Below are 25,649 nucleotides of genomic sequence, written 5' to 3' on the forward strand. Positions count from 1 at the left end.
AAAACATGTAAGCTACCACCCTGTTGATATTTTACCTATCCGCCACTTGGTGTCTGTGTTGCACGCGTTTTATAAATTAGAGAAAACGCCTGCCTGCTTTGATCCATGACCACACAGTAAAGCAAGGTAGCTAAATAAGTAGGACACGCTTATTTGTAACATTTCTAAAGCGTTGTTGTTATGTTAGCTTGTCGTTTGTATTTTAATACATTATGTTCATTTCATAAAATAGCAAACAAAATGTCATGGTGTTGTTTGTTGAAAAAAATCTTAGCCGCTGTTGCACATTTTCCTCATCACTGTGTAGTTATTGTCAGATAAAGCCTCTTAAAATGAACTAGGTTAAATTGAAATTTAACTTTCGGAGATGTGTTTAAATAGGAAACTTCAACTAACGTTACCTTCCTTTTACCAATCTTTTTATTTGCGGCACAGTGCTACAAATAATTGTATAGGTTGACATACATCTTTATGACCTTAAATGTACACACATGTTGGTAAGCAGTATTATTCACTGGTGTAAATGTATTAGTGTTACATGTATATTAGTTTTTCCCCTTGTATTGGCACACCGGAGTTGGGATGCCGGTCAGTCCCTTTTAGACATTTAAACATTAACGTTACCTACTGACAGTCGTGACACGGTGGTGTTTTTGAACTACCTGTCAGTGGTTGTCAGATGGAATGTCAGCAAATGAATGCTGTTCAAATATCAAGTATTATCGTGTCATCCTAACGGGTAAATCGCCGTCGGGTTGCTTACGAACCCCGGCGGTACTGAGTTGATACCATAGGTTGATACTGCTGGAGCCCCGTGATGTGGTTTGGTGTGGGGGAGGATAGCAGCTACCAGCCAGATAAACACTCAAGCATTGGTTTGCACAGCAGGAGTAACATGGCGGCACAGTTAGCCAGCAGAAATATTGTTTCACTACCGCGAAGGTCAGAGCGGCGTCTGATAAACGGAATTTAACAACGAGGACACAACCGAAAGTATTACATCGTAAGTAGCCACATGTGCTGGTGCTTCTTGTTGAAACGGGACGAAAGTCTTTTCGTTGTGAAATCCATTATCCAATGTGAGGTCTTCAATCTCGGTTGTGTGTCTGTCTGGCACAGGCTCTCGCTTCGGCGTTAGCTTATTAGCAAGCGTTAGCTTCTTGGCTAAGCCCGCTGCCTGTGTCAATAGTGTTTTCTGCAGCAAACTCAATTAGACGGCTCAGACAGCGAGCTTGCAAGCGAGTTATTGCAATGTTTGTCAGACGTTTAACTATTGAATAGTGGTAGCCACATACACATTTGATGTTAAGTAAAATGTAGCGTGCACAATACTTTAATATGTCATTGTTTTTTGTGCTGAGTGAGCGTGTGACCGGACGAAGTTCGTCAGTAACGTTACAGCAGGAACGTAGTTAGCATGCTAACTGTTTAGCTGCAGGCTAGTCTGGCTAGTTCAACGTCGTTGTCAGAATATACGAGTAAGTCCGGACAGTTCTCTCCACCATGTGTTTGAGCGGGCTGTTAACCTTGTTTGTTGTGGTATTATTCATGCCTCGGTACTACTTGCTACGTTAGGTGAGTTGACGAAATTTCTGCATTTGTTCAGGGTGCAGGGACCATTCTCATTTTTTGCTGAACTAATGTTTCTCTCGTGTTTGACTGGCGTTACTATGCATTGTCGAGGTTCTCCTACTACTTAGCTAGTTAGCGGCCAAGCTATAATATGAGCACTTTGCCTCTTAAACCAGTAGCTTCAAACATTTGACAAAAGTATTCAGAAAGTTATCCATGGACTTAGAAAACGTTACACCAGATACCCAGACTGTCGCTCTACGCTCAAGATTGGAAGAGGAAAACAGTGCGTGCAGTTTGTTGTGACATCGCTTTCCAAAAACGTCATAAACGTATACTTATGTTTCATACCATCAGGTGGCAACACAATTACCAAGCAGTCACGTAGGCTTCATTGTGGAGATGTAAATAGAGGCAGGCCCTGTAATTGAATACAGAAGATGCTCTCAAGATACAGTATGTGTGTTGCATTGTCGTGCCTGTGTTGAGAGTGCAGCACTCCTTTTAAGGGCTCCCCTGCTTGACTGATTCAGGACTATACAGGCAGACAGCTTGTGCCATTTCAGTGATTGTCAACATTCCTCAGTAATGCTGGAGTAACGCATCTTGTGGAACCAGATGAGCAGTATCTTTTACATCACTGTGCCCACCTGATGGTGCACATCACCGATATGAGATTTAACGTGACATGTTGTACAGCTGCAGTTTGGATGCAACTTCAAGGCTTCTGTGAAGATGTGATGGATTTCAAGATTACCGGTAGTCCTATGCAAAATAAATTCTCAAGGAGTTAAAAAGAAACAATACTGGCATGTGGTTCATATTTTTCATTAACAGCACATTAAATATCAAACATCAATATTTGTGTGTATTCCTTTCACCTGCATGCATGTGTTGTCCGTTAACCACTTTAAACATACTCCTCCTGTCAGCCTGAGCATATTATCTATGAGGCATAGTGACTGAAGTTATTGACTTTGCAAATTGCAGTTAAACAATACTCACTCTCTACAAGTATGTTTTAGGTGGATATTGGCTGAAACAATTTGTCCTTGGAAGACAGGACAAGCCAAGAAGCAAAATTACTTCTACAGCTGACCAGATTTAAATTTTGAGAGTGTGTTAGATCAGTGAGGACACAGCATGCATATGACGCCTGTGACAAATGCAGTCCTGTACAGATGGAAGCATACATTCCTACATAGTATTGCTTTTGTTGTATGTTGTAATTAAGGTTGAAGCATACTTGTTTGCATTAAGAATCCTATAACAGGGCTTTTGCTTTTGCATCGTACACTGAAAAATTGGTTCTGTGTCTTTTCGACTTAATAGTGCGATAGAAGGACTGTGTTTGGATGACGACAGTTCAGGAGTTCATGCGAGCGTGTATGCAAGCATGTGGATGTTTATACAAGGATAACTGGTTGAAGGTTTTCTCACACTGACTTGGCATAGTTAGTGTAATGGGTGTTACCTAGAAGTAATTATCTGCCTGAACACATTGTTAACTAAAGCTACGGTATATAGCAACAGGTGTGTGACAATACTGCTGAGCTTGTCACATGGTTCAGAAACATTCTCTACATCCATCTCTTGCTTGCTAGTTGTTTTCTCTCAGTCTGGGCTTCACTCAGCCCCTGTAATTTTCTTTACACAAACCCATCATTTTATATTGTTTAGTTCTTTTTGGTTGCCTACCCCATGTTCAATGTGTGTTCATAATTCAGTAAAACAAAGCAGTATTTTTCTGTGCACTTGGAGACAAGCCTCTCATCTTGTAATCACTGACTTTTGCCCTGTGATAGGCTTGCGTCACCTGAATGATACTGTAATCATTTGACCCTTGTTCTGTAGCTTCAGTGCCAGTTCTTGGGTTGTCTGTCACTGTTAGCTTAATATGATAGTCCACTAATTAGTTTTTTTTTTTTTTACTGTAGCCCCACTATAATGTAGAATTAAATTAGTTTCTTGTAATTAAGTCAGACGTATGTTTTGAGCAGACTTTGCATATGTGTTATGAGACAATCTCCACAAATAAAAAAATATTTTGGTTTTAAGCACAAATGATAGTCTAAACTAAACCTGTGAAAATAATGACAACAGAGGTTGTTCGAGAGTTACAAATACTATAAAAACCTCCTTTTAGCCTTTTTTTTTTTTTTTAAATTTCATGTCATTTAATTTTTAGGGGAAAGGCTGTTGTGAGAATTATACTTAAGGTTAATACTGATTGATACTTTGAATTTTGTGTGCAAAATCAGGTGTCTCATCTAGCTACACAGCATTATGTGTCAGTTCTGTTGTATATGGGGATAATCTATAGGACTTTTTCAGAAAATGTAATTGAAATGCTGATTTTGTGAATGCACTACATACATGACACTGGCATATTGGGTTAAATACCTAAATCACATAAGGTCCCTAGGTAATTCTGGCCCATTGTTATTACGGCATTAAGCTGATCTTATCAACTGAACCTATTTGAGGTTATGCTATTGCTATTGTCAGTTCATTTTTGTAACTGCGCTGTTTTTGTGAGTATATGTTAAAGGTGCTGTAGGTAGGATTGCGAAGATCCAGGACAAACTGTGGATTTCCACTGGATGCGGAACGTCTGCGGACACACAGTGACTTTAATGGAAACCTAATGACTCCGTCGACGTTCCGGAGCCCTTCCGCAGCCGTTCCTCATCCAGTGGAAATTGCCGGTTAGCCAAACAATTTGAACATCGACAACTTCTCAGTCGGTGGATTTTTGCAACTACAGGCTGTAGGTGGTGCCAGAGGAGCCAGATTTATTTTTTTTAATTACCTGCTTCATGTAGTTCTACTCAAACATAGGGTCAGTTTCAGTTTGCAGCAAGTTAGTTTTATAAGTCTTACCTACAGCACCTTTTTAAAGATCGAAATGGCAATCAAATGAATTAAATGAAGATAAAATAAAATGAGTGTTTAATTTAGGATATTGGCCTAAACTGGGAAAAATGAATTGTTTTTGATATCTCAGGGGCCATTTTTGCCCCTTGATCACATTTTTAGGGGCATTCTGAGACTTCTTGTGACATTTTTAATTTCTCACACTGTTTATGTCACATTTGAAGCAAAAATGCCAAATGATAGTAAAATAAATATATTTGGGGCTTGGACTGTTGGTTGGCCAAAACAAGCAATTTGAATATGTCAACAGATTTATCAACAACAGAAATAATCATTAGTTGCAGTCCTAAACTCATTATTTGGCATCTTAATTTGAATATTCTTTGCATAACTATCTAACTTTTAAACACATCACGTTTTACTAGTTAACTACTCTGCTCCTCTTGTTTCCACACACTTCTGTTTGCTAACATTAGTTTGACTCATTTGGAAAATGACATCCCTGTCTCTGCTGCTTAGTACGTACAGCTCCTGAACAACCCCATACCCCTCTATCTTACACAGACTCTTTAATGTGTAGTCCTGGGCTCCTTTTTAAAAGCGGTGTCAAATGACAACATCTAGCCCTGGCAGGAATCTAGGCTGGATGTTGCACAGTATTACCGCCCTTGCTTAAATCTGTAAATTCCACTGAAAGACCGAATTTTAGGAGAAACTTCAAGGGTTGCTTTGCTTTTAGGGAACACTTCTTTGACCAGAACAGTTAAAGAACACTGTAATTATAAGCATTTCCTGTCTTTACATTTTTTAAATTTAGGAAGTAACCTTAAATGATTTAGACCAAACTTGAACATAGACTTTGGCTGTGCGACAAGACAGGTTAAACAAACACAAGAAACTATAGCTTCTCGTCAGGTTTAGTTGTAGTCTGTTCAGCTTCAACTAAACGGATAACATATCGGTTTATGACATGCTGTATAAGGGCCACAGTGTATTCTTGACATGAATCACCGCTCCCCCTGGTATCTATTTGCCTTGTCTCACTGGGCATCTCACCCTGCTGTCTCTGCGTTTCTGTTGTCATGGAAACAGCAGTGTGGCAGGTCCTGGGTGGGCGTGAGGGATGAGTTGTGGGGAAATGGCCAGGATTTTACAGCAAAGGGAGAGAGGAGGGGGGGAAATGGCAAAGGAGAGACGTCAATGGCGAGGCAGAGATGTTTGATGGAAAGCTGAGAGGGCTTTGACATGGAAGAGGAGGAGCCAGAGTATTTACTCCCTCTCTGCTTCAAGGCATGTTGTCATTGTGTTTTTTAGCTGACCTCAAATCAGCCATCCCATCTTTCTGTGCTAAGAGTAGGTCCTGTCTTGTTAACAGCAGCCTGTACAGGATCTTTTTTTGGTTTAACTGTAGAACTGAAATTATCCAAGTACGCTACAGTGCTGCTCATTGAAGAATCAACGATTTAACAATATTAAAAATTAAAAAGAGAAGTGCTGTCATATAAACTGGTCTGGCTGCCAGACCTATCTGTCTGGCTACACCACAGATACATTCTAGGATAGGAGAAAAACAATTCTATAAGTTGTTTGCATCTCTTTAAAACAGTCACAATCATCTTGGGCAGCACTAAGCTCCGGACGCAGCGACGGTGGCTCTGCAAAATGGTCTCTGGTCTTTGTGGTAAAACATTTGCACCAAAGAAAACACCAAATTAAATATCAAATGATTAACTGTTCACACAATAAAGTAAGGTGAGCTATTTAAATTAGCTGGATACATGGTTAAACGTAATTTGCTCTTACCATTTTATCGCCGTGTGTAACTTTGTCCACAACAATCCCGCCAATTGGTTCCAAAACATCCCAGTGAGATAGTAAATGTCATTGTCAACCATTCATTGTAAATCTTTAGTCATTCACCGAAAGAACCAAGCAGGCCTGCCTTGTTGCACAATCCAAATTTTCTTCAAAACGTGCCATTTTCAGCGTGTGGCTTGCTAGCTGGAAGTTTGTTTTTGTTTTTTTCTGTAGCGAAAGGATTTTGAGAATGACAACACACAGAAAGAGGAAGGACATGGACATCGGGCGCCAAGCTTTATCCTGGAAATGTACTTTGTTTATCCAGATTAGATATAACCTAAAAACTGGGTTTGCTCTGGATCAACAAAATGGACTCCTATGACATCACAGTTGATTATATTGATCCCAAATTTACACCTTTTAGTGTTTGGCTATCAAGAGGTCCAATCTGTGATGAATGGTCACGGAAGAGAGTACGCTTCTAAAAAATAAAAAAAACATTTAGGCTAAGCTCTATATTGGTAGACAAATGCACTTTTAAAGTGTTCTTGACTTGTCTGTGATCATTTTCCTTGTGGGTTAATTCCCTGTGGCAGTCGGTTTGTGTTAGATTAATAATGGCTAGTTAATGAACCTGTAATGTTTTTAAAACTGAGATTTGTAACATCACCCCATGGGCTGTCTTTTGCTTTACTCCCATGGAGACTCCACCAGGGCTCCAAGGATCTTGAGGCTCACAGGCAATCCAATGATTTCGATGGTCCACGCTCCTCCACTTATGTAGGTCAGCTACAGCAAAGTGCATATTGATCTCCCAAGCTAAATGATATTGTGGTGTCTACTGCTTATTGCAAAGAAGGTGCCCTGAACAGAGGAGACAACAGAGGTCACATATATGACTATGTGACAATATTTCTGCAGCTAGTTTCCCATGTGTTGCTTAGCTGTACAATATGGTGGATCTAATAAATGTAACTATTTTGAACATGTACTCAGAACCTCATTTTTATTCACACCTTCCACAGTCATCACTGACCTGATTGTGCTAATAAAATATACAGTTTAAAAAGTACTTATTTAAATATAGAGGTTATAAAGTGCTTTAGCAGAAACACCCCTTCCTCTTCAAAGAATGACAAAGGTAGACCATAAAAAAATCTTCTAAATTGATGACAGGAAAGAGTTGTAGATAAAGGTTCGGGAGCGTGCTTTGTAGTTTTAATTTGTGCGAGTGGTTGAATCGCTTTCCCCTCTGTCATAATGTGTTTGTGGCACTGGATGCTAGCATGTGGTTGGCACCTTTCCCACTGCCCAGGGTGGAATCCTTGGCACTGATGGAGGGAGAGAGAACTTGGATTGAGCATGCTGCCTGCTGGAGTTGGGTGGGTGGTCCAGAAATATGCAGCGTGAATCTGCCCTAAGAAAATCTGGTATACCATCTTATTCTGGAATGGAGGTAAACGGCACTATCAGGCTGGGCTAAGGTAGTTTTGGAATGACGTGCAGAGCGGCAGCATTTCTCACTCACTTGTCATAAAGCCAGAGGAATGTGGGGATTCAGTTTCAGCCTTTTTAATTCTGTACACATTGTGAGGGTCAAACTCTGACCAGCATGATTTCTCTTTCCCCCTCTCTCTCATTCGCTCTCTGCCTCTCACTCGCTGCTGACTCAGCAGTGTTCCTTCAGTGACCTATAAAATGGTTTTGCTTGCTTTATCTTTACTGTTTTTAGCGGGGTAGGTAATCTCCTTAGCTGACCTGTGTTCTGTGGTTTCCATCCATACTGTACAGTTCAGGTACACCGTAGGTTAATATTATGGCTAAATTTAAGCACAACTCCATCAACTGAAGTACTTGTCTTCCTTTTTATTAATCACTGAGAGCATAAAATGTTGCAAAGGTTCATGAGCCTCATATCACGCCCCATTAACTCCCACAATTAACCATAAATGGCCAGTGAAAAGACCAGTATGAATATGTGAACACAGTGTGTAGCTCTACTTGAAGTTACCTGATGTAGCCTTATCTGATTATTTTTTTTAATTAGTTTTTAATTAAGTAATCTAGCAATACTTTTCTCAATTAGTCATTACGTCCTACGTGATATCATAAAACCACCTTTGTTTGACAAATGGAACAAAAAGCACTCAATGTGACATAGCTCTGTACCAATTATTTCCCATCATTTGACATGATGTAATCAGAATATCATCCATTTTTATATGATAAATGACTATATAATAATATAACTATTACATTTAAAGATTGTCTGAAACAGTGAGCGGTAGTGATTAGAGGTCGACCGTACACCAGATGCGTTGTTGTTTTTGTGGTCATAGATCTGGCATGACCAGGGAGAGTAAATGTGTCAGACACAGTCTACAGACAGTCTAGTCTTACATCGCCAGACGTTCCTCCACAGCGCTGCGGAGGAGGGTCTGGCTAGTCCACACAGCATTCCGGGATGGGCGAAAAACATGCTCTGGTTTGTTGGCATTTCTTTACACCAATCACCATCGTCTTGGGCGGCGCTAAGCCCCGGACACAATGACGGCGCCTCTGCAAAATAGGTGGTTTGGGAGGCACTAGGATTAGGCAGTGGTTAGGGTTAGGTGCCTTGAAGTCAACGGTTGCAGCGCTGCCTGGAAGGAGACGTTGGGGGGGCTTAAAACACCATCGAGCGCAAAATAGCCTCGGTAAGGAACTTGCTTTGGTGGAACATGTGTGCGTTCAAAAGTTGTTTTAGTCGTGCAACATAAAACTCAGGTTGGACAGATGGTCTAGCTAACTGTCTGGATCTACCCTGCAGAGATCTGAGGAGCAGTTAACCATAGTCCTCATAGATCCACCAGAGTTTAGAATGCCAACACAAAGAAAGCAGAAGGTAAAGGACATCCGGCCTAAAAAGAGGGACATGCGGCGGAATATCCGGCGGCACCTGAACAATCCCGGAAGTGGAACGTCGTTGATATAGACTAGATACAATTAGACTGTCAGCGCTCCAGATCCATTGTTCACAACGCAGGTTTTATTTTTATAGATTATGTGTTAAAGTGGCTTAGGTCAAGCAAACATGAAGGTTCAGTGTTACTCTATTTTGCAAGGCTGGCCAGCTAAGAGAAATAAACTGCACCTGCTGTGTTAATTGTAATGTCACCCAAATGCAACAGTATGGCTCTTTCATGTGTTTTTGGGTAACGGTGGAGTTTTAAAGTGTGGGCTGGAGACAAAAGCAATGCTCAGGCTTTGACTAAACAGACACTACTTGCTAGTATGAAGAATGTATTGTTGAGGTTTAGTTTAGGATCTGTTGATAGTAATTGAATAAAATAGAGCAGGTCTTGTGTGATTTTTAAGTGTGCCCAGAGGTCGCACACCACTATTTTTTTCAGCGGCGCACGACAAAGTGGAAACGGGAAGCATGGACGAGTTCGAGGGCAACCGGATGCCAGGACTCTCAGAGTGACTGTAAGTCTCTCTTGTAAACTCACTGGGTTAAGATGAGTTATTTTATGGTGAATGAAAGGCTTGATCCGATGAAGTAGGTCATCGAATCAAATCGAAACATTGACGTCAATGCTGCTGCCAGTTCTGCCATTGTTTACCCTTTTCTTCTTATTCTAGTCCGTAGAAATAGCAAAGTCGGTAGCCTTTCCTCATTAGTGACACATCTGTTCAGGAGAAGACTGCAACTAGTGTCGCGACCACCACGCAAATAGTTACGGCGCTCCCATGACGTCACACTGGCGCACGACAGGTCGGGTACAGCGAGTATACCGGATGCCTTAATGTGGCATAGAGGGGAAATAAAGCATTTTTCTACCTTTTTCTGTATTTTTGTACTAACGCTAACAAAAGAATAGTGATTATGTTTGTGATACATATACGCAACTTCTGAAATTCTGCATTATTTAATTTTATCCCCCACCTCCCTCCAACAGAACAGCCAAATCACCTATATTTGTCCCACATCTGAGTTTGTTTGCATGTCAACGTGCTTCCATTCATGCCTTTACTCCAGAGATTTGTGGTTTTGGCACCTGAAGATGTGAGCCATCAAAACAAAACCGCCTCCTATCTCATCTGGCAGTGGAGTGCAAAACAAAGGCACTCATTGGAGAGGAGATTACACAGGAGAGGCAGAGCAATGGTGTTACGCAGATGCTCTTGCTACAGAAGCTGCAGAACAATGTCTTAATTTAAAAACTCAGCAGAAGGGTGGAGTTCTTTGACCCTTAATACAAATTATTACAGGAGATGAATGAATTAAGTCATCTCAGATATTACCATATAGTTTGTCTCACCATCATTACATACATGTTTGTTGCCTAACACTAATTCTGACACTTTCAGTTATATTTTAACACAACAGGGAACTTGTGATTGGTATCATACAGAGTTAAACAAAACTGCTTAAGTTGGATGTACGGATTCATCAGTGGTCAGTGGCTAGTTTAGATGGAAACAGGGAAGTGTGCTTGTTGTCACTGCAAATTAATCAATTGTATGCTACCTGTTGGTAATTCTCAACAAAGCTGTAGGAGTCAAACATTATACTGGAGATATCTCAACAGATAACATGAGTGTTATTATCAGTTATTTTACAGAAAACGACCTGAAAAAATGTAATTTTAGCTCCTATTAGTGACTATGTCAGTGACTTGCTTTGCTAAATGAAGGTTAAATAGCCATAGTTGTAAGGTCTGCCTGACCTGGCTGTCACCGAGTGTTTTCAGCAGGGGACTGAGTAAATGTGGAGAATGACAGAGAGGGAGAGAAGGCTGCTTCACTTTGCTCTTTGCTCCGTCTGGTCCAATTACATGTTCCCTTGTCAGAGCAGCCCCGCTCTTAATCAGGTAATGCTGGGGTTTAAAGTCATCGCCTAAACATGTTATATAGATTATTACCCTTCTCACACGTTTGTTCAATGGAGCAGACAAACACTGTGGACCTCTTTCCCTGTCCTAACTTCTTCTAGCTAATTTGAGTCCAAATTAAACTACTTTTGTTTAGTTGTGTTTGCAGGTTCGTCAGACTGTATGTGCTTTTGCTGCGAGTCTGAGCATTGGCCTGTCACATTGTCTCAGTCTTTGGCTGATAAAGTGACATAGTTGTGTCAGCTGATCTCCTCTTCCCCTCCTCTCTGTGCTAACATGGCACCTCCTTATCCTGATTCTGCTTCCACTGTATAGCCTCAGGCCTCCACATGAACTAATTCCTTACAAACTGTGACAGGCAATAAAAGATGGTGGACACACACACATACACAGGCACAATAGATATGCATTTGACATGCAGACTAGTCACAAGATGAGCTCCAAATCCTCTTTTTAAAGCATGATACAATTAGAGATGTTCCGATACCAGTATCGGTATCGGCTCCGATACTGCCTAAAACGCTGGTATCGGGAAGTACTGGAGTTTATGCACCGATCCGATACCACGTAATAAAGCCCTAAAGAAAATCTACGTTAAAGTAGTTTATTTATGTTCTTTTTCCGTTATAATTGACTGTCAAACTGCAGAATAAAAGAACGTTCTGTGGCATTCATGTTTCACAAAGAGTTTAACCTGAGCCAGACCAACAACAAAGATAGAAATAATATCACATCCATACAGGGATAGTAGTATACAGTTGTTAAAATATATGACACACTAGTATCGGATCGGTACTCGGTATCGGCCGATACGCAAGTTCAGGTATCGGAAAGCAAAAAATGGTATCGGACCATCTCTAGATACAATCAGCTACACAACATTCTTTTGTTATTGCCTAACCACACACCTCCCCACTCTCTGACTGTGCATTTTCTTTTTCTTTTTCCTCTTTGAGCTACACGCGCATTTGCTTTCTCTTGTCGTTATGACTCACCTTTTTTTTACAGCACAACTATCAGTCTCATTATGACACAAACACATTTGTGTTTACTGGCCCTGAGGTCACAGCTGAAGGAGCTGGCTGTTTGCTATTTGAGCAACAGATGTGAGGGCACCTGGCACAGGGTTGCATCTGCATCAGAGCAGCCCATTGAAAGCTGCTGCCAAATCAGTGCCAAAGTGTAATAAATAAGTGTTTTATTTCAGGATATCTTTATATGTTGATGTCACCAAGACAGTCTCCTTCTTCTTACCCCTATTTACAATGGTGAAAGAAGACGTCCAATTCAATACTTTTTATTTTTTTTGTTAACATTAATTGTTTGTGTTTGACTTGAATACAGTTCACTTTTAGTTTACTCTTAAAATATTTTATTTGTATTTTTGTTATTTGGCTTTTCAAATTAAAGTTAGTTTGTTCATGTATTATTATGATATGGGTTGAAAAGCTGAAAGACTAGTTGTGTCCCTTTTTTTTTTTTTGCATATGCTGTTTGGAAGTGACCATACTATGGTTTGTGAAACAAATTGGTAGTGATGTTATTGAATAATCGTTTCCCGACAATACATATTTTGACCGATTTTAATACAATTAATCAGTTACACAGTTAAAACAGTAATATTAAAACAAAAATTAAAGTTACTAAAAAAAAAACGTTCTGCATGATAAAATAAAAATAGGCTACAGTCTATTTCTTAAGTGCTAGTTAACTTGCCAGTGCTAACTTTGAACTAGATGCGTTTTAAGCTGCTCTTTTTTTGTGTGCATATAGCTCTCTGCTGGACGGTGCTTACGAGACCTACGTGACACATGCCACTATATCCATGAGGACTGGCAAGTTAAATTGGCCGTCCTACACACAGAGTATGGCAGGCAGACACACAGCTGACAACCTTGCAAGTTGATGCAGTGGAGACGCGCTTGTATCGGTCCCCAAGCGGTTCCAGAAAAGGGGCTGCATGTGTCCATGACAATGCACGGAACACCGTGGCTGTGCCACCGGTACAAGTCTGCAGCTGTCCGTGGACAAGAAGTGCGGACAGTATGTCCGAGCCTCCCAGACGGGTGAATTGGGACTCCATTGCCTGCTTGTTAACGGTTAATGATCGGTTAGCGAGGGTCGGCTTTTTCAGAAAAGAGAAACTCTAAATTAGCATCCCTGCAAAATAGCAATGACGATGCTTTCACTTTCAAGTTCAAAGAAAGTGTCAAGGGCAGGGAGGATTTCAAACTTCATAGATCATATGTAAGGTCATGCTAATTTTTAGATGAAAATTATATACGTAAGAGTTAAGAGCGGAGTAAGAGTGTTTTTTATTCACATCTTAAAGAAAAGATCTTTCACATACCAGCTCTTATATATCTATCAAGGTATTCCTGATCATGGGTGCCTTGTTTTGCTTTACAGTTAAACATCTCCCCAGAGAAACCCAGTACAACCACATTCCTGTCGCTCTGCTATTGAGCATCACCACTGCCGTAAATGGGTATCAAGTAGGGTTGGGAACCTTTCTCTTTTTTTCCGGGTACCTGGAATTTTGGTTCCAGTACCCAACGGTACCTTTTTTCAGTACTTTCCCTCTGTAATAATAACAAAAACGTATTTCAGATGTAAAATTAATTAATTAATTAATTAATTATTAAATGAATGTAATTCCAAATCTATTCATGCAATTTTCTAAGAACATTGTATTTATTTAGAACATTTTACACTCTACTATTACAAAATAAAACCCCTCCCAAACCCGTCCCTACAAACTATCAATTATTCATTTCTTACACTGCAGTGTATCTTTTTATTCTTGTATTTGGATCTTTTAATATTTTAGCCTGTTTTTATTTTCTATCTCTCTTTTAAACTGCTCTTTAATGTTTCATGTAAGCGTTTTGAATTGCCTTGTTAAAATCTGCTATAGAAATAAAGTTGCCTTGCCCTACAACCTCAGCCTGTCAGTCGGTCAATAGGGCATAGTGAACACTGTGGGGCCTGCCTGTCACAGAAGTCTAACGTTAACCATACCGTGACCATCTTCGCCTCACCATTATATACGCTGTCTGCGTGGAGTTTTGAAAAAAGTGTAACGACACTTGCAAAAGCTTAACCGGCATTGCCGTGACTCACGGTGACTTTAACAAACTGTAGATTAGAGTCAACGTTGTTTAGCTTTGTCTGCACCGCAGCTCTGCGTGTGTGTCGGAGCTCCACACTCTGTCAACATGCAGAGAGGACAGAGATGCTCGCGTGGATGTGCTCTCGGGTACCGAAATTTGGCACCGTTTGATTTAATGTGAATCGGTCCACGGTAGTACCGACGCAATTCGGTCGGTACCCAAAAAACTACCGTAACCGTTGGGTTCGGTACCTAACCCTAGTATCAAGTGCCTTGTTCTGGGGCATCATGACACATAACTGAGGCAGTAAGTTTTAGATTGTTATATCAAGTGCCAAGACCAGTGCATGGGTTTAAACCTGCTGCTTATAAAACAATACTTCTTAACCTGTTAAGCTGTCACAAGCCCCATTTGTGTCGAAACATGTATACTTTTGTCACCCTGTGACTCATACAACGAAACCTTAATCTTTGTTTGTCAGAATAATCTGATTGTATGATTAACCACACCTCACAGTTGCTCCTTTGCAGCCGCCCTATGCCCCCAAAAAAAAATCGATTGATTGTTGGTTTGGATGAGGGTCTTGACCAAACCTTGGCGTAACTAGAGCTAAAAAGCCATGCGTTTTCATTAGGAAAGACATCTGCCTTGAATCGTATTGAATTCAAGGCCATTAGTGGGCAATTCAAAGGGCACCCAGTAGGTGCTCCATTGGTGTTTAGCCCTTCGGTGACCTGGCCGTTACGGTCAATTTCTAGCACATGAACTATCTACCCTTTGTCCTATCTGAACCTGATTAGCCAGCCCATTAGCATTGTTTGCCCAGCCTGGGTGACGAAGCCTTTTACTCAAATGGAGCCCACTGCCAAAAGAAGGGATTACAACTAGTCCCAAGGTTTGGCTTTAGGCAACATTTTTGCTCACCTCCCATGATCAATTTGCTTCTGTCAAAAGAAATGCCACTTGTCTTAATGAGAGTGTACTACATCCAAAGCTGTATGAACTTGCAGGTGACATCTGAAATGATTCAGTCACTTGGTTTATGTTGTTTTTCTGTTCAGTTTTAAAATTTCGCAATCACTTCATAATATTGTTTTGTCACCAACATTAAGGATAATGTGAGGTTTTGTGCTGCGTGATGAAACTTTTGCCATTTCGGTTTAATTGGCTGAACTCTGTTTAAGGGGAACTTGAACTTTTTACCTGATGATCTTTGACCTCCCTTTAATACCAGCAGATGGTTGAATTTTGAGTGTGAGGGCATATGAAATATTCCCATGATCCTGTGTCAGGTTCTGGAGAAGCTGTGTATCTGTAGTGTGTATATTTCTCTGGATTTATTATACTTATCCTTGTGACTTTTCATATTGAGGTTTTTATTTTTTGAAACAGGTTTCACTTTAATTTACAAGTAGCAGTATTGAGTCACACCAGTATTCTGGGTAACATGAAACTCAATTCATGTTGCTGCTAAAGCTCAGTGACAATCTTGGCAGGGTTGTGTGTTTTTGTTTAGATTACACCATGTGTCATTCAACACTTCTGTGCCAAGTAGAATAGCCCGTCAAGGATAGAAAGCTCCTCAAGTCGTTCCTGGGGAGGTCTTCCGCTCCAGTGTGTCTAGATGATCTGCACGCTTGCATGCAGGCATATGTGCATGCGTTATTCTGGTGTGACTTGCCACTGGTCTTGGGTCACACAACTAATGTCACCAGCAGCTCCCTACCCCCAATAGGAGGAAGTGTTGGCTCAGCTGGTCTAATGTGAGAGGCAGTTTGATATTATACAACAGTGTCCATACTGATTCACATGGAGCATTAAACTCACATCAAAGTATGTGAATCAATGGCACATGCAATCACACATCTGTTACATAACTTAATTTCTTCCTGTTGTACTGCTGATTCAATTTCTGAGGAACTCACTGTCATCAAGTGGTTCTTCTAAGCAATTCCATGTATAAACAAAGAAAAGATTCACCTCATTGTAAAAAATCTAACACTTGGAAGTTTTTTTGATCCAGTTTGGCAATTTAAAAATGATTACTGTTAAACTAACTCAATGGAGTGTTTTCACACTGCCTTATTCTGTCACTCAGTCCACAGATCAAGGGTCGGACTTAGACTGAGCATGTGACGGCATTAAAGCTCAGAGGAAATTCCTCCAGAGGATGAGAACTAAGAGCAATGCATGAAAGTGAAAAGAGGAAGGTAGAGTTGAGTAATACGATGTTATGCAATTTTATTAGAAAAAATTAGATTGACTGTAGCATTTAAGATATATCAATTATTTTCTACTTTCACTATAATTGAGGTTTAGCCCAATACGGATGCAAAAAACTTTAAACTGTTTAAACTGTATATGTGGTCACCCTCCCTGACTCATCACATATTTCAGCTGTTTGAGTGTATGTTGTGAAGCAGTTCAGCATACTTAATATCACCTTTCCGCATGGCTTCTAGCTGTGGACCTGTGCAGGGTTCAGTAGGGGGATCGGTTTACTCTCCATTTATGTCGGCACATGACATCATGTTAGTGCATTCCTCAGCTGGCTCACTTGGCAGGTATTTGGGGGAAATCACCCATGCCAAGAGGGGCTGTCCGGTTTTCCCTTCATCAGGCTACATGTAGTACAAGACAAGCTCTTCCACAGAAGCTTTTTATTGTGAGCCTTTTCCAGCATAGCAGTGTCCTTTTTTGAGTTACAAGTTGCATTTTCTAATAATCCATATGGGAGTATGATTCAAAATTGAAACTTTTCTCCTGTCTAATTAATTGTACGCCGTGATTAAAAAGGCACAATGTGTTTCACAATGTAATAGGCTTTGACGTCCCAAAGCAGATGTAAAGACCCTGTAGACACTTAACTTGCAGCTCCATGCTAACTTAATGCAAACAGTTAGCACAATATAAGATGACTTGTGAGTTTGAAGCACATTAACAGTTAACTTTAGCTAGTTGAAAAGGGTTTGACATTTTGGAGCACATACTTGAGCTCTGCATTCTGTTGACTGATTACACTCACACTTAAAATACAAAGGTACAGCATTTTTTTGAAGTAACTGTTTTCTTTCTAATTAGACATTTTTTAGCTATGTATTGAAACTCATGAGTCAGTAAACATTACTCGGTGGGCTTGGCTGTTAGAACTCCCAGTATGATTTCTAATATGCATGTTGTATTGTTGCATTACTTTTTTTTTAACCATTCTTCTATGCAGATCTTGTGCAGTTCTTACTGTAGGAGGTTACAGTAATTTAGCTTTTTGTCAGATTAATGATAAAACATGGAATGCATGAATACAAATAAAACGTGAAAATAGTTGTCTTATAGTTAGAGCTGAAACAATTATTCAATTAGCCTACTGCGACAATAGGGCAACTGGTTTGATAATAATTTTTCACGCACAATTGTCTTGGATTGAGCAAATAATAAAAAAAAATAATCAGATGAATCAATAATGAAGACTATTAGTTGCAGCCTAATATATTTCTTGTTCACTTGTCATTATGTAACTATTAATGTAGTACATAAATGGCACAGTACATTGCACAGTACAATCTTATAGCATTCCATTATTATACACAGTTCTACTTTTGTGATGAGAGTTGTTCTGACTCCCACTATGTATTGTACATCCCAATTTTGGTGTCATTTCTTTCAGCAGGGAGACGTGGATGATGCTTAAAGGTTTCCTAGCATTACCGTCTTGCAGCAATGGCCTGGGACTCTCTGGACTGAAACCAAGGTGAGAAGCATAGTCACAGCCAACTCTCCTTTTTTTTCAAGTAGATACACTAAATGATCAATTGCACAGATGATGCAAATATCTAATCTAAAAATAAAAACTTAATTTTGTATTTTAGATCTTAAAGTGTCCATATTATGAACAAATCACTTTTTCTGGGATTTGGGGTGTTGTTTTGTGTCTGTGGTGCTTCCACACGCATATAAACTTTGAAAAAAAGTTTGAGTGAGATACGGTTTCTGAATGTGTCCTGCCTTCAGTCTCCGGGTGAGCTGGTCAAAATCTGCACGACTTTCTACGTAACTAGCTGAGACGAGGGGCCTAGGGGGCTAACCGTTAGCATGTTAGCGCTAGCATGCTAGCTCGTTCTCAATGGCAAAACACTGCTACAACACACACAAATTCACCCTAATCTACAAAATAAATTGTATAGAACTACTTACAGGTCCCTGTTCTGCAAGTATTCCACACAAAGTTGGAAGTGCGCCCTCATTTAGAAGAAGTCTCCCGGCTAATCCTGCCTTGTACAGGCCGAAGTTGCAGTAACAGCTAGCTAGCTCATGTAATCCTTACCTAGCTACTGCGCATGTGCGACTGACAACAAAGATCTTACAGAAGTTGCAAGCTCTCACTCTGTAGCTAAAACAGAGACCCCCAGGCTTTTTTCCCACTGCTATCAGAAAAACCATATTTGAGAACTTTATTTACTGGACAAAATTCAGTTTTAAACGATGTTTTGGTTTAAGGGTATCCCTGACTTGTACATATATTACTGTGTGAGATGAAGTCTGCTTAATTCACAGCCTCATTTCCACACAGTTCTTCTTCTTTGCGCCTGGTCGTATCCAGATCCAGCCGTTTTGTCAAAGTGAGGGCTGCATCCAGTATTCCCTAGGGGTAGGAAAAATAATCGATTCTTAGATGCATCACGATTCCCTCTCTAGAACGATTCGATGCTCGATTCTGATAACTTAATAATCGATTAATCGATTTTTTTTTGGGGGGATTTTTATTTAAAAGTTACTGTCTCCAGACAAGTACAAATCAAAAAACAGAGTGACTAAAAGAGGATGGGATAATGGACAACAACTTAGAGTTTAGGCAAGAGTGCAGAAAAAAAACACATAGGCTGTTTATGTACTTTATCACATTACATCTCATCATGTTCTAAGAAGCCAATTCTCCACCTTTAAACATATTACTGTGAGAGAAGGTGACTTTCACAGCATGTTTAAGGCTTAATCATGGAATGACTACAAAATAAAAACCTCAGTAGACAAAACATTTCATTAAAACTTGTGTGTGACAAATACTGTATATGATAAAATCTAAGCTTTGTCTAGCTGCTTTGTCTAGGAAGTGATTAGCAAACTCAGATTTATATGTATATTTTTTAAAAATCACGCATGGAAATGTACATAAAAAAATTGTTGCATCGATAATCTGTTTAGAATCGAATCATGAGGTGCCAAGAGATTTCCACTCCCAGTAGTACCCTTGATCTGCGGTATTAATCCATTTTAGAGCTTCATTTGAAGCTTCAACCACCATTCTTTCTGTGAGGTTCTGTTACTTTACAGTTTATAATTTAGATGGTTTGTGACTAGAATGCGTCTTTAAGGATTACTGCATTGCCAGCAGTTCTTAAAACAGCATTTTCTGAGTGGACTCAAAATAATAGTTTGCAGACTCATACCCAGAGCACAATACAATAAACAAAGCATCACAAATGGATATGTGGCAATTTTGACATCTGACATGTAAATCTCCCCTCAGCCAGTGCTCTCAGCCACAGATCAGTTGTTGACTTTCAGTTGTTGACTTTCAATTGTTGTTGTAGATTGTTGTGGCGAGATACTTATTCATACCAGTTAATCAATTTTGCCATCCCTTACTCTTTGACTCTCTTCCCTTTTGAGTGTCTGGTAAAATTTGGACATTCACTAGCCATTTGGCTGGTGGATGAAAAAGTTAATTTTGAACCCTGGAAATAACCATGTGTAACTTCTAAAACCATACATTTATAATGCAATAATTAACTCAACTAGTATCATATTAGTTCAACTAGACATTTTTCAAATTGGCTTTGTCAAGCCAAAAAATATGACATGGTTAGGGATGACATTGCTTTTAAAATGAAATCATTATTTTTCAACTCCTGCTTTTCTTTCATTCACTCAGTATTCAGGTATCTTTATTACCAAAGGTTTTGATACTGCATAATCATCTGTCTTTTAATGATTCAGGCAGATACAGAATAATAATGCAATAATGACAATAACACACTTCATATGCTATTTTTGTCATTCAGAGCAACAAAACACAAAAAAGTAAATTGCACTTTAAAGTTTTTCTCCAGCGATGGAAAGTTCTCCATGTACTGTTCTAATATGTTCCTGTATTTGTTTTGCAACGACTCCTGATCTATGTTTCCCGCCGCCTTCATGGCCTTATAGTCGTGCTACGTTCAGTAACAGTGCCACCTTGTAGTCGGTCCAAGCAAAGAAGTCTCTGGTCTTATTTTTCGCTATAGCTGCTCTTCCTCCGTAGTATTTTCTGCAACTAACCACCAACCGTGTGGAGTATACATCCCACTTCCTGTTTACACTGTTATGCACATGCCAAGTATACGTGAATGGTCACTTGATATGCACTTTAGGTTTGGTAATATGGACAGAGATTAGTTCTGCTACGGAGCTAAAAACCTTTGTGGCAAAGAATTTTTGTTTGAAAACTCAATTAAAAAATGTAAACGTAGTAGTGTAGATGTAGCCTGAGGCTAGTATAGTGTGCTCAGTGTATCTCTCTGACAGCCAGAGACCAACATTCTGTGCTTATTATACAGAAAGCCCTCCCCTTCCCATACTGCCACATCCTGAAGTGACTGCCAGTTTTAAAGATTCATGAGTGTGATCAGCTTTTAGTAAATGAGGGGGGGTGGGGGTGCTGGCTCCTGGTTGCACTCCGGCACTTTAGAGCCATTACCTAGCAGTGATTCTAGAATGGACGAGCTCATGAGTGGGACTTGGTAGTAGGCAAGATGTATACTTTTTTCCACTACGTCAATAGCGGTCTGTTTTTATCAGATTTTCTGGATGTGTCATCTGAATAAAGTAGATTTGCTTTGTGTACTGAGTAACCAGATAACTAGGGGGTTTAAGTGTCATTTAACTTACTCTGAAATATGGACCGCACACACTAAGTAGGCAAGGAATAGAGAGTGAGCTTTAGGAGATAACTGAGATTTAACTATATGCACTTATATAATGTAATTTTGTGCTTTAGCAGTGATGTATATGGACATACAGTTACAGATTGGAGTCTCTGAACAATGACACCCAAGGTCTACTGAACACAACGTCATACACTCAGTGAATCTACTCTGTGAAAAAGGCACATGACCTATTTTTGTTCCCTTTGTTTCCCCAGCTTCCTTTACTGTCTCTACACTCTCATTTTCACCCGGTTTATTTGATTCCTCTATATGTTCTGAGTCACTCAAGTTTTGTTAAATTCAAGGTTTCAAATTCACATTGCTCTTAATCTCTTTAAGTCCATCATCACATTCCTACCTCCATCTCCCTATGCTTCCCCCTTGACCCAAACCTAATATCAGAACATCTGGTTTAAGGTAACGGCAGCTGTCAGCAGGGCCAGAGTTCACTGTGCAGACCCCCATCCAAGATGCGTTCTGTTGAAATTGATATTGTTTTTAAATACATTTTTGTCTTTAATACCATCTGACAACATGTTTCTGTGTTTTGGCTCTCTCAGCACTTCTTCTCACCCTTGCAAATATTGAGATGTAAAATGAGAAGATGTGAATCCTCTGGGCCCCTCCCCTGTCATGATTTCCTCTTCAGTGTGGGGGGGAAAATAAATGGGCTATGTTGCAGCCCACCAGAAGCAGTCTTTATTGGTGCGCTGTTCTCCGTTTCTTTCTCGGGGCCTGTTGTGTCAAGAAGCCATGTGAGGACAGATTACACACTAGCGAGACATTGTTCAGTGCTCCACGGCACTTTCTCGAAGGGCCCTCATTATTATAGAACAGGAGACTTCGAACATTTCCCCAATAGCTTTTGATGCAGTTTAATGCACAGTCATGCCCAGCACTCTCTGAGATCCAGAAGCACTGGATGTGTCTTTATAATCAAAGCCCTGCTAACTGGCACATGCCTTCTCCCCCTTGGCAATCAGACACTGTTCTTTTTTATTTTTTTTTATTTTTATTTTTTAGAAACACATTACAGTTATCTAATGTGGAAGAAACATATGCGTTGGGAAATATGTCTGAAATCAGTATCACAATATTAATGAAGAAATGTTTCGATTTCAAGATACACTCTGGGCATTTTATTATGTACACCTGTAAAAACCCTTCAACCTAATACAACAGCTACTCCATAAATACTACCATTCTACCTAAAGATAACAATGTTCAGTTTTGTGTATTTATTTTATGTATTTACACTGCCAGAGAGGGATTCATTTAACTATGTTTATTAATGAAGTAAACTTGTTTGTGTGGCATTGAATTTACCTCTCAAAGTTTTAACAAAAGTTGGACATTATAAGCTTTGTATGGGTAGAATGTGTGGCACCGCTGTTGTGCTTGATTATATTAGATTGTATAGGTGTACCTATTTAAGTGGCCGGGGAGTGTCACAATATGGAAAATGTATGCAAAATCATGTATGTAAAACAAACACTTTAATAACTGATTTTGTATAACCTGTCTGAAATAATTTATTTGGGTTAGAGTTCCACCACATAGATTTGTGTAATGATACAATTAGATGATCATATTGTCACAGTATGAATTTGCTAATAGTCAACAAATGATATAGTGATGAATGAATGATTAAGACCCTTATAGTCACAGCCAAGAAGTATTGCTTGGCAGCCCAAGATATCAATATATTCGCTTTTCAGTAATTGTTACTTTTTTATTTTAGAAATAACTTGCTAATTTATTGGCATCTGGAATTATACACCTTGTTTTAGTTTGCTACACCTTTCAAAATCACTCCTCATCATTAATCACCTCATTTTTTCCGGCTGTCACACATGTTGTCAAATGGACAAACAGGAGATGACATCACAGTGATGCAGCTCCACATTTGTAGACCAAAACAGGCCATAGGGTCTTACCATGGTGGATTTATGAAATTCTCAAATTTGGATATTTGTATAGCTGATTACTGTAGAGGAGTGACAAGATCTCGTCCCTCGCGATATTAAAACGTGACGATATTTCTCGTTGAGGTAAAAAGTTGTCTCGCGATATCATTACACAAGTGCAGAATTACGTCAGTACTTCTTGTTAAATCAAGCGGTGCCAATTTGGGTACCTGAGAGTATGTAAAAGCGCAACCTTCTCCATCCTCTCTGCATGTTTCACAGTGAGTCACGGCAATGCCGTTAAAGCGGTCGTAAGTGTGGTTACAGTTTTCAAAACTTCACGCAGACAGCGTTTGCTGCAATATAATATAAAGGCAAGATAGCGGTGCAGTTAACTTTACACTTCCGAGACAGACAGGCACAACAGTGTTCACTATGCCCTGATGACAGACTGACAGGCTGAGGTAGTAGGGGGAGCCAAGGCAACTTTATTTCTATAGCACATTTCAGCAACAAGGCAATTCAAAGTGCTTTACATACACAATTCAATGTGCTTTACACATTAAAGAGCAATTAAAAACGGTCATGAAAATAAAACAGGCTAAAATAGAATAAGATACAAATGCAAGAATAAAGGTTACAGTGCAATGTAAGAAATTATTTGATTGTAGGGACGGGTTTAGTAAGGGGAGAGGGAGGCGTTTTATTTAGTGTGGTGTGTAAAATGTTCTAAATAAATAACAAAATGTTCTAAGTAAATAGGAGAAATAGATTTGGAACTATTTTACAACTAAAATACATTTTTGGTTATTACAGAGGGAAAGTACCGGGAAAAAGGTACCGTTGGGTACTGAATTTCAGATATTGGTAAACATGTATACAGTACCCAACTGTACCCGCCACATTTAAATCGTTTGTGTGGCAGAATTTTATTTTATTTAGGGACCGTTCGGTATTTATGGAATGGACCACCGGAGGAAAATAGGGGAGGGTCATGTCTTTTTATTTTTTGTTGAGGGGAGGGTCATCCAACATTTTTTATTCATGAAAAGAGCAAAATTTCAAAGTGGCTTGTTTGGTGCATATTTATCCATGTAGCTCTCAGTCTCAGCCCCCTAGCAGATGGGTCTGACCGCATACGCGGCGTTTGCTGGGGGGGCAGGAGGAACGGGTAATTGCATTGTTTAAAAAATGACTGGAATAATTACGTCTGGCATGACCAGACATTTTATAAATATCTTAAATAACACAAAACAACTAAATGGTGGTAGGTAATACATCAGATTTCATATACTGCTTTAGTAAACCTGGCTGACGATGGGAGCAGCAGGACGCAAAAAAAGAAAGTTACTGTTGCACTAGTCTGGACATCTTGCCGTGCCAACCTTGCAATAAAGGTTTCCTAAATGCCATATGTATATACATGTGATGTCAGCTTACTAATTGATTGCAGGTTTTGTGTAGATTTGGACTTGTATACGTTTATTCCACTTTGTTTAAACGGCGAAGTGGAGAGGCCTCGTTCACCTGTTTGGAGCTGGCTGGTGAATGTGACGTCTTGCTGGATACACCGTGACTCTGTTGATCTCCTGATCGCTGTGGATTACTTTTTTTTGTGTCATTGGATTACAGCAAAATACGGATCTTTTTTCTTAACGTGTCTTAACGTTTTATGGTGAGTTTTGAGAGGCATCTCAACAGACTGTAGGTCCAACACTGATTGTTCACCGTTACATTTTAGTTGAATTTAAGCGTCTGTCTATTGCGTTCCAAAACAGCCGTGCTGTGATTGGATTTCAGAAGGGCGAATTGTTACAATGTAATTTAAAATCTGCTTTAAAAATAAACATAGTCATGTGAAAAAATTAGGACACCCATGCTAAAGTTGAATAAAAAGAGGAATAAAAAAATCATCTTTTGGAAATTGAGCTTAATGCCTTTAAAAATAAAAAAAAATTAGGAAAAATCCAGTCTTTAAGGACACCATACCTAGAGATTGGCATGGGGTACTTTCCATAAAATCATCTCTCAATGCAAATCAAACCAGCTATTAGGCTAACTGAAATAAAACCATGCCAATCTCTAGGTATGGTGAAGGGTATGTGATGATGTGGGGCTATTTTAATTCCAGAGGCCAAGGGAACTTTATCAGGATGCATAGTATCCTGGATCCATGAAATAACTGACCTTTAAAAAGAGAAATCTGCCTGCCTCTATGGGAATTTAACATAGGGGTGTACTTACTTATGCCCCCTGTATGTTAAGGAAGAACATTTATTTATTTACGATACATTATTCATTCACAAAGAAAATTGGTGTCCTTAAAGATTGGATTTTCCTCATTTTTTTAATTAAGGCATTAAGATCAATTTCCTAAAGATGATTTTTTTATTCCTCTTTTTAGTCAACTTTAGCATGGGTGTCCTAATCTGTTCACATGACTGTATGTGTTTTGGAATATAATGTTCAGCTTCGGCACCTTTACCTATGTCCTAAAATATACAATGACGAAGCCTAGTGACAAGTCCATAGCAACCAGTG

General features: G+C 39.5%; 1 protein-coding gene across 6 annotated transcripts in view; it reads left to right on the forward strand.

Annotated features, from left to right (window-relative positions):
* Nucleotides 1-677: 677 nt before the first annotated feature.
* ncoa2 (nuclear receptor coactivator 2) overlaps nucleotides 678-25,649 on the forward strand; it is a 65,763-nt gene continuing 40,791 nt past the window's right edge. For 2 of the 6 annotated variants that reach the window (XM_078280124.1, XM_078280129.1), the window contains exons 1-2: nucleotides 679-1,003; nucleotides 17,904-17,987. The gene's annotated coding sequence lies outside the window, so the exon portion shown is untranslated. Of the gene's footprint in view, nucleotides 1,004-1,398; nucleotides 1,576-17,903; nucleotides 17,988-25,649 lie in introns of those variants that run through there. The other 4 variants (XM_078280128.1, XM_078280126.1, XM_078280125.1 and 1 more) reach the window with 4 other exon arrangements.

Source organism: Sander vitreus, chromosome 22 (assembly GCF_031162955.1).
Source record: "Sander vitreus isolate 19-12246 chromosome 22, sanVit1, whole genome shotgun sequence".
NCBI lineage: Eukaryota > Metazoa > Chordata > Actinopteri > Perciformes > Percidae > Sander > Sander vitreus.